At 39.9% G+C, this 10,000-nt stretch overlaps 1 pseudogene; it reads right to left on the bottom strand.

The window, feature by feature from the left end:
• Window positions 1–10,000, bottom strand: part of LOC135215483 (protein Wnt-4-like) — a 319,380-nt pseudogene that overhangs the window by 25,086 nt on the left and 284,294 nt on the right.

The raw sequence follows: 10,000 nt of genomic DNA, 5'->3' as shown, positions 1-10,000 counted from the left end.
CCGCCTCCTCCTCCTCCTCGTGGGTGGTGGCGGGCGAGTAGGGCTGGACTTCGCGGTTGTATCGCGCGCCGTTCCTCCAGAAAATGGTCGTGGTTCCTTCTCCGTCGACCCAGCGGCGCTGCCGACTGCGGCCCTTGAGTTACAAAGAGTTACAAGGATTAGGATGTCTCAAAGACTTATTAGTGAGAGAGAGAGTTAGGAAACAAGCAGCGTGATCAATAACAATCAAAATCAAAAGGAAAGAAAGGAGGAGGAGGAGGAGGAGGAGAACCAGGAATAGGAAAGTAAATCAGTCAATATTATTAAAGAATGATAAGAAATAAAAGAAGCAAAGGGGATGGGAAATTTTTTTTTCGTTTTATTGATCTGGCCATATGCCAGCGCGGGCTCTTGCTCTTAGAGCAGCCTGTAGTAGGGAAGGGAAAGGAGAACTGCGCGCCAGGCAGGGGAGAAGATGGCTTTATAAACCTGTCAGTACCTAAGAGTCCAAGTTTTTTATTTCGGGTTTTTCAATCTCCCTGGTTCATAAATTCAACTCCATTAGTATTTGATAAATGGCGTCATATATTTATTAGCTTTCAGGAAAATGTTGCTCTTCTGTAGAGGCTCAGGCATAGCTCCAGCTATACGAAAGCGTCTTCCACATACAGCTTTTTTGTTAAGGTTTCAAAACTAATTCATTAAAAAGGAAAAGAAAATCTTTGGTATTAACAAAGGATTTAACGTTGGATGTCCCGGACCTATGCCTGACTGAGCTCGCTTTTTTCAAGGCATTAATAGCCATTATAATGAGTCCCGAAAAAAATGCCTCGGCGGGGTGTTAAATCAACACTGAAATCAAATTTTATGTTTAGGGCACAGCTACATTTCTGATTAAATTCCAGACCGATTACGCGAGTTATGGAAACGACATGAATGTCCTGTCATATTAAAAGCGTACCCAGTAAGGTAAATAAACGAGAATCGTAAACATTCAAACTATGTATATGCTCTCTCTCTCTCTCTCTCTCTCTCTCTCTGGACGCTTCATTTGACGTATTTGTACAGGAGCGATGAAGGCAACATAATACGAGTACCCTGTCATATTAAAGTGCGCTCAGTAGGGTAAGTAAACGAGAATTGTAAACTCTCTCTAAGGATGCTTCACTTTGAAGGATTAGCGCTACTAAGCGGACTAATTCAGACATCAAGGGAGAATGACCGTCATTAATCTTGCTGGCCAGTGATGGATCGCCCCATTCGCCCGTCTAATCATTGGGCGAAGGCGTTAGTAATATGCCATTAACAAACTCCTTCTTCTATTCAGCTCCTCTAACAGCCACAACAAAGACATATTGTTTTACTTTATCATTATAATATTATTGCTTACATTAGATTGCCTCTTGTTATCAGGATTATACGACCCCAAATACATTCGTCAGTTTCGAGATTATCAGAACAGAGCTGTGATGGTGTGAACGACTTTAACACAACTGTAAGATTATTGGCGATTATTCTTATCAGACATTTTTTATCTCTTTTTTTTTTTTAATAATTCTCGAATTGGGTTTTGTTACACGTGGGAAGTACACGGTGCTGTTCTTTTCCGCATGGAGTAGTGCCATCACTGGACTCATGAACGCACTGTAGGCATTACTGAAGGATGTTTGCAGCTTCCCTTCGGACCCTAGATGCATCCACTATTTAGCCTTTTGCTGTACTTCTATCTCTGCTTCCTTCCTTCAAACTGGATGCCCAACCTCTCTAACTTATACTTCTCAGTGGAAAGTTGGGTTTTTCTCCCATATTCACCTCTAGATCCTTGTACTGAACCCCTCCTATTATCTGGGTCTATTTATTGTGGTGTTTAACCACCCCACCTAACCTTTTCACTGACTAGCCCTAAACTGACAAAAGTGCCCCAGTGTCTGGCTTCCCAGCTTAAATTTATATTAATTTCATACTCTGCTCTGCTCTGACTAACAGACCCTTCAGAAGATGACACAGGAAGGTTGTCTGCAAAAAGAAAGGATTCCTAAGAGGAGAAGCAGATCTGGATGTAATAACTGAATCAAAATGAATTTGTCGTTCCTTGATTTTATCCCGAATTCAGTTGGAATAATTTTAGTATAAAAGTTAGGCCAAAGGCCAAGCACTGGGACCTATAAGGTCAATCAGTGTTGAAAATAAATGTTGAAACAACTGTTAGGAGAGGGTGGAAAGCAAGATGGAAGAAAGAGAATATGAACGGAGCCAAGGGCCGAAGGGATGCTAAACAAAGAAAAAGAGAAAAAAAAACACTTAAATTATGCCTACATTGCACAGCGTCAGGTGCACTGACGGCACCGCCACGCTACGAAGATAACTGTCGACTTGGTATGTCCATAAAAAGGGATGTTTTAACTTAATAAGCCTCCAAGTTCCCACGACGCTCTTGCAAGTGACTGATTATGCAAATGGACACTCAAGAATGCGCCTTTTACCTAATGCGCAAGTAATTGACTGCGGTTTCTGCCAAATCTATCTCATCAGAAATACAAATGAGCTGAAATTTCAAGTCACAACACCAGGTTCTAAACTCTTTAGAAGTCTCATTATAGCAATTTCGCATTCAAGCAAGAACAATTGCGAAGGTTACGCGCACGGTCCAGTAGGCCGTGGTGACGCGCTGCAACAACCAGCTTAGAACTAGAGCAAAAGGTAGGAAGTTTATTAAACGATGTTGGCGGACGTTGATCGACCAAAAGCGACAGACAGGAACTCGGAAAATCAGACCGTCAGAAGGATTTATAGGAATTAAAAGGATTTTCAATTCCGATTTCTTTGCAGATGAAGATGTCTCGTGAAATTTAGTCTGTGAAGCCGAGAACTTGGCCACTTTACTTTCAGTTTAAGACAAAAGTAAAAACTCAACCGCAATAATGGAGTGGTTGGACAGCTTGACTGACGAAAGGAAGCAGGAACAGAGGTCAAGTCAAAGGCTAAAAAGTGAGTGGACCTAGGTCGCCAAGGGAGGCTACAAACACCCTTTAGTAGTGCCTAAATACGCGAATCTATAGTCTAAGTTTATGGGTTCAGCAGAATCAGAAATTTCGTCTGACTCCTCTAAGATGGAATGTGTTTAACTTATAACTAAGATTAAAGCTTTGTTTTTTATTTTGAAACTTCACCGAGTCATTCATACAAAGACATCACAATTCAAGAGTAATGGAAATCGAAGGTTTCCAATTCTCTTTCTTTCATTTCCAAGAGGATCTGTAAAGTCAGATTTTCTGTCATCGCCATTTCATTCGTTTCTCTTTTTATCAGTTCGCTCATCTGTAATATCTTTACCACAAATATTTCTCTCTTTTTTTATCTCTAATCCATTCTGGGGTTATCTTCCTTACTGATTACTTGAATTGAGTTCATCCTCTTCAGAATGTTTACAACTGCTTGCCAGCACTCTTTCTTGGTGGTCTGAGTCAAGTTCAAACAATCTAAAGAATTCAGGATTTCAATATCAACTGAAAGAGAGAGAGAGAGAGAGAGAGAGAGAGAGAGAGAGAGAGAGAGTGTGTGTGTGTGTGCGTATCCTTGTATATAAACAAAGACGTTTGAAGTCCAGCAACGAAAAAAGGAGGCTACAGGTAATAGGGGCATCACAAAAAAATTTGCACCGAGAGACGTGACCAATGTAGATTGAACATGATATGACTGGCGGAACCCCTAGCGAGCCAGTCTGGTAAAAAAGAGAGAGAGAGAGAGAGAGAGAGAGAGAGAGAAGAAAAGCGATGTAACATTTTACAAAAAAAAAAAAAACGAGGTGGCATCCTTGTACTGTCATGACCTGTCTCGTAAAGATGATGCTTTTCTTCTCTCTCTCTCTCTCTCTCTCTCTCTCTCTCTCTCTCTCTCTCTCTCTCTCTCCAAGACAAACTCTGCCAAACTGAGAAATCGGGTATCTCCAGACACAGTACATACACCAATGTAATGGCCTCACCCTTGTCGCTCCCACCCGTGAGCAACCTTTAAACCTTTGACATCAGTTTTGAAGGATATACATCAATTTAATAGGGTTTAGTTTCATATCTCACATTTTGCCACAAGGCTATTAAGCAGTTCATGTGGATCGATAAATTAGCGTTTATCGTGGTAATATATATATATCATATATATATATATATATATATTATATATATTATATATATAAATAAAAAAAGTAAAACTTGTGTATAAACTGACATATGCCATTTCATTCTTTATGAAATCAAATAGAAGCACAAAATTCAGGCCATTATTATTATTATTATTATTATTATTATTATTATTATTATTTTATTATTTGGAAGCTCAACCTTATTCATCGGGACCTGGGCCACTGACTTGAAATTCAAGTTTCCAAAGAATACGGTGCTTGTCTGAACGCAGTAACAGAAGGGAATAGGATATACTGAAAGTAGACATCAGTTATCAGAAAAGAAAAATAAAGTATGTAATAAATTTATATATAAATAGATAATCATGTAAGTATATCATTTAAAAAAGGAGAATTATTTAAGATAAACAGATAATACATATCAAGTTGCTTCTCTCTCTCTCTCTCTCCTCTCTCTCTCTCTCTCTCTCTCTCTCTCTCTCTCTCTCTCTCTCTTTGTAATTGCTGTTATAAAGCATTACTGTGCACTAACCGAGAAAACAGCACATAATTATTTATTAATTGATACACAGAAAGCCTGAGCTAATTGCCCTTATTGTTCATACAAACAAAAGCCAACCGAGGCTTTATTTTATATTAAACTTCCTTATCAATAGTCAGGCTTCAGGGCTTTGTAATGGCGTATTGAAATTACTTCATTCACAATCGAAAGTAGATTTTTTTTACTTTACTTTTAATCCATTTCTAATTCTTTCTAGGTCACTTTACATCCCTCAGTGAAAATGATGATGACAGTAATCTTTGATTTTTCTTTTCAAGGAATCTAAAACCATATTACTATATTCTCATATACTGACGTCAATTGCTTCATAGCAAGGGCATTTAGGCCCCCAACCTCCGACAAAGCTGGGCAGTCCACTGCTAATACTTCCTTTCTCCTCATAAGTTACTCTCATGGCTTGCTGCCAGTCGTAAGACTATCTCTTGCCAAATTCTAGTAAAAAAATCAACAAAAATACAATGACTTTCTGCCAGTCTTAAGACCTACCTTTGGTCAAATCTTGGTAGAAATTTCACAAAAATCCTAAGACTTATTGCTGCCAGTCATAAGTCCCATCGTTTGTCAAATTTTCTTCAAATTTCACCAAAAATCCAATGACTTGCCGCCAAACCACGTTAGGTCAAATTCTGGGAAAATATTTCGCCAAAACTCCAATGACTGCTGTCAGTCTCAAGGCCCAACTTTGAAAATTTGGTAAAATTTTTCACTAAAAATCCAATAACTTGTTGCCAGTCATAAAACACCTTTGGTAAAATTTTGGTATAAAATTTCACCACAATCCAACGACTTCATGCCAGTCCTTAAGACCAACCTTTGGTGAAATTCTGGTAAAAATATCAGGAAAAATCCAATGGCTTCTAGTCATAAACCCTCCTTTGGTCAAATTCTCTCAAATTTCACCAACAATCCATGACCAAATTTTGCGCAAAAATCCGCACGTTTATCATTTGCGTAATCCTGTTAATGAACGTCCTATCAAACAGACAAACAAATAAGCAAATAAAACGAACGAAAAATGTGAATTCTCTGAGACGAAGTAATTAATCGTTATTGCCGAGATATGCTGTCGGATTACACTCTTAGAGAGACACTTCGGAAGGATCATTATTCATCTTGTGCTGTTGGGCTGCAAACGATACGCACTTTCTTTCCTGTCAGCACATCGTATTCTGCGTTGCAATTTGTTTGTTTCTTTGCCGAACTTGTGATCATATTCTCTTTTGGTGTTTGTCCCTTTCTCTTTTGAACTTTAGTTAGCAACTTCAGCCAAACGAGATCGTTCTGTCTACTAGATCTTAGCCAAGTGACTTGAAACTATCCCAGAGCCGAATAAAGACGGAGAGAAAGTAGAGGAAAAGTTTACCAAGATTAAATTTGCATAGATTTTCTTGTAGGCTTTTTCTTTTGTTATTGTCTCAAAGCCGAAAATAGAGGAGGCGAGTCAGAACTTCAGCCTACATAAGGAAAGAAGATATGAGATGTCATTTTCAACGACGTTCCGTAAAATTGACTCAATGGCACTGATCAAGATAGTACACTAGCCTCGAATTACAAAAGGTCTTCAGCACCTCTATACCTAGAAGACCAATACCCCAGTGGAGGAGAAGGAGGAGGAGGAAGTGCGTGAGTAGATGCATAATGACTACCCTCTGCTATAAATCAAGGCGAACAGCAAATACACGTCACGTGATAAATCATAAGAGAGGAAGACAACAATGCTCTGTTGCATCCCTCGACTACAAAAGCAACAGAGGGCCTTCCAATTAGAACTTTGCAACAAGGGATTCATTATTCTGAGTTTGTTTTCCTTTTGCTTGTTATATTCCTTAACCTAATGGCGGGAGATTTGATGCAGGCTAAAATTCATGGGGATTTTTTTTCTTAGCGGTACACCATTGTACTTACTGTATAATGAAGATAAATGTATGAGTGGTGATTTAATCTGGACTTGTTGGGTTAATCAGGTGAAAGGATAATCGGTATTAGTACACATTTACTTTGAGAGAGGGAGAGAGAGAGAGATCATTATTATTATTATTATTATTATTATTATTATTATTATTATTATTATTGAAAACTCTCTATCGCGAGGGACTGAAGATGAACGCAAGGAAGGGTTCGAAAGCTTTTTGTAAAGTCTTAAAAATTATACACGGACTCTTAACCCTTTGTATTATTGTGGACCCTTTAGAACATTATTATTATTATTATTATTATTATTATTATTATTATTATTATTATTATTATTATTATTATTATTATTATTATTATTATTCAGAAAGTGAACCCTATTCATATGGAACAAGTTCACAGGAGCCATTATCTTGAAATGAAAGCTTTCAAAGGATATGATGTCCATTAGGAAGAAGTAACCGGAGGTAGAGGAAAATACAGAAAGAAGAGATGAATTATTATTATTAAAAAAGTCAATAAAAAATAAATAAAGAGATGAATACAATTGTATTAGGGTAGCCATGCATTGTATCTTCGCTTGAACTTTTGAGTTCCAATTGCATGACCTCTTCGGGGAGACCGTTCCTTACTTCAAAATACATTCAGTACAGCGTTAACATAAAGAAAATCCTTTAGTCTTTTAGGGGATCTAGTCTTCAAATACTGATACCCGAAAACGACCCCATTCCGATGAACGATTCATTCGTAATTCCCTTTCGCCTAACGCTGCTCGCGTGGCATTCCAGACGAGCCCAATACGAGTCCAGCACTTCGGAGGAGTTATCCCAAGATAGGGCTACGAGGTCTCATCATTCTCATTAAGTAAAAACAAGGAGAAGAACATCCTTGATGCAATCGGATCCCAAACAGCGTGTGTGAGACTACGCACCAGAGACTGAGGTGTGATAAAGCGCCCGCCTCTGATTAGGCAAACAAGGCGCAATTGCACGGCCAACAAAAGGGGTTGAACAAGCGGGAGGAGCAAAAGCTTCATTTATCATGTTTACTGAAGCTCATTTATCGTCAGGCTTCTTACGCACGGAAGAAAAGTGTTCTTCCAGGCTGACTGTTTTGAAAATGTATTTACGCTAAGTTCGTTCAACCATTTCGAGAGAATACGCTGTGTTGTGTACCCGTGAGAAATTCGTCTTTGATTCAGTGTGAGAGTAGGAACATTAACCTTGGCCATATCTCTTCACATCGGCCATGTTGGTGGAGTATGTATGTAGAGTATGAATTCGGCCATGGTGGTGGAGTATGTATGTCGAGTATGAATTCGGCCATGGTGGTGGAGTATGTATGTAGAGTATGAATTCGGCCATGTTGGCAAAGTATGTATGTCGAGTATGAATTTGGCCATGGTGGTGGAGGTATTATGGTAGAGTATGAATTTGGCCCATGTTGGGTGGAGTAATGGTAATGTAAGTAATGAATTCGGCCATTGGTGGGCGGGAGTATGTATGTCGAGTATGAATTCGGCATGGTTGGCAAGTATTATTGTCGAGTATGAAATTTGGCCATGGGTGGTGGAGGGAGTAGTCGAGTATGAATTCGGCATGTTTGGTGGAGTAAGTATGGTAGAGTATGAATTCGGCCATTGGTGGTGGAGAGTATGTAGAGTAAGAATTCGGATGGTGGTGGAGTATTGTTATGTCGATATTGATTCGGGGCCATGTGGAAAGTATGTGCGAGTATGAATTTGCCATGGTGGTGGAGGTATGTTTGTCGAGTATGAAATTCGGCCGTTGGTGGAGTGTATGTCGGAGTATGAAATTCGGCATGTTTGGGAAAGTATGTAGTCGGTATGGAATTTGGCCATGGTGGTGGGAGTATGTTATGAGTATGAAATTCGGCCATTTGTGGAGTATATGTAGAGTATGAATTAGGCCATGGTGGGTGGGTATAGTAGAAGTATGAATTCGGCCATGGGTGGTGGAGTATGTATGTAGAGTAGATTTGGCCATGGTGGTGGAGATGTACTCGAGTTATGAAATTCGGCCATGTTGGTGGAGTAATATGTAGAGTATGAATTCAGCCATGGTGGTGAGATGAATCGTCGAGTATGAATTCGGCCATGTTGGTGGAGTATGTATGGTCGAGTATGAATGCGGCCATGTTTGTGGAGTATGTATATCGAGTATGAATTCGGGGCAGTGGAAAGTATGTATGTGAGAGTAGCATTTGGCCATGATGGTGGAGAATATGTATGTCGAGTTATGAATTTGGCAGTGTGGTGAGATGTATAGTCGAGTATGAATTTGGCCATTGGTGAAATATGTAATGTTCGAGTATGAATTTGGGCCATGGTTGGTGGATTTGTATTGAGTATGAATTCGGCCATTGTGGTGGAGCATGTATGTCGAGTATGATTTGGCCATGTGGTGGTAGTATGTATGTCGAGTATGAAATTCGGCCCATGTTGGCCAAAGATGTATGTCGAGTATGAATTTGGCCATGGCGGTGGTGAGTATGTATGTCAGTATGAATTCGGCCAGTTGGTGGAGTATGTATGTAGAGTATGAATTCGGCCATGGTGGGGGAGTATGGATGTCGAGTAAGGATTGCGGCCCTGGGCGGTGGTGGAAGTAAAGTATGTAGAGTAATGAATTTGGGCCATGTGGGGAGTATGTATGTCGAAGTCGAAATTCGCCATTGGTGGGGAGTAGTATGTAGAGGTATGAATTTCAGCCATGGGTGGAGTATGTATGTAGGAGGTAGAATTCAGGCCATGGGTGGTGGAGTATGTATGTCGAGTTATAATTCGGCCATGTGGCAAAGTAGTAGGTCGAGTATGAATTTGGCCATGTGGTTATGTATGTCGAGATGAATTTGGCCATGGTGGTGGAGTATGTATGTCGAGTATGAATTTGGCCATGTTGGTGGAGTATGTATGTCGAGTATGAATTCGGCCATGTTGGTGGAGTATGTATGTCGAGTATGAATTTGGCCATGTTGGCAAAGTATGTATGTCGAGTATGAATTCGGCCATGTTGGTGGAGTATGTATGTCGAGTATGAATTTGGCCATGTTGGTGGAGTATGTATGTCGAGTATGAATATTAGGCCATGTGGGGTGGTATGTAGTCGAGTATGAATTCGGCCATGTTGGTGGAGTATGTATGTCGAGTATGCATTTGGCCATGTTGTGGAGTATGTATGTCGAGTATGCATTTGGCCATGTTGGTGGAGTATGTATGTCGAGTATGCATTTGGCCATGTTGGTGGAGTATGTATGTCGAGTATGAATTCGGCCATGGTGGTGGAGTATGTATGTCGAGTATGAATTCGGCCATGTTGGTGGAGTATGTATGTCGAGTATGCATTTGGCCATGTTGGTGGAGTAGTATGTCGGAGGCGTATGCCATTTGG

This window comes from Macrobrachium nipponense, chromosome 5, assembly GCF_015104395.2.
Source record: "Macrobrachium nipponense isolate FS-2020 chromosome 5, ASM1510439v2, whole genome shotgun sequence".
NCBI classification, from domain to species: domain Eukaryota; kingdom Metazoa; phylum Arthropoda; class Malacostraca; order Decapoda; family Palaemonidae; genus Macrobrachium; species Macrobrachium nipponense.
This window is presented reverse-complemented; position numbering and strand designations above follow the sequence as displayed.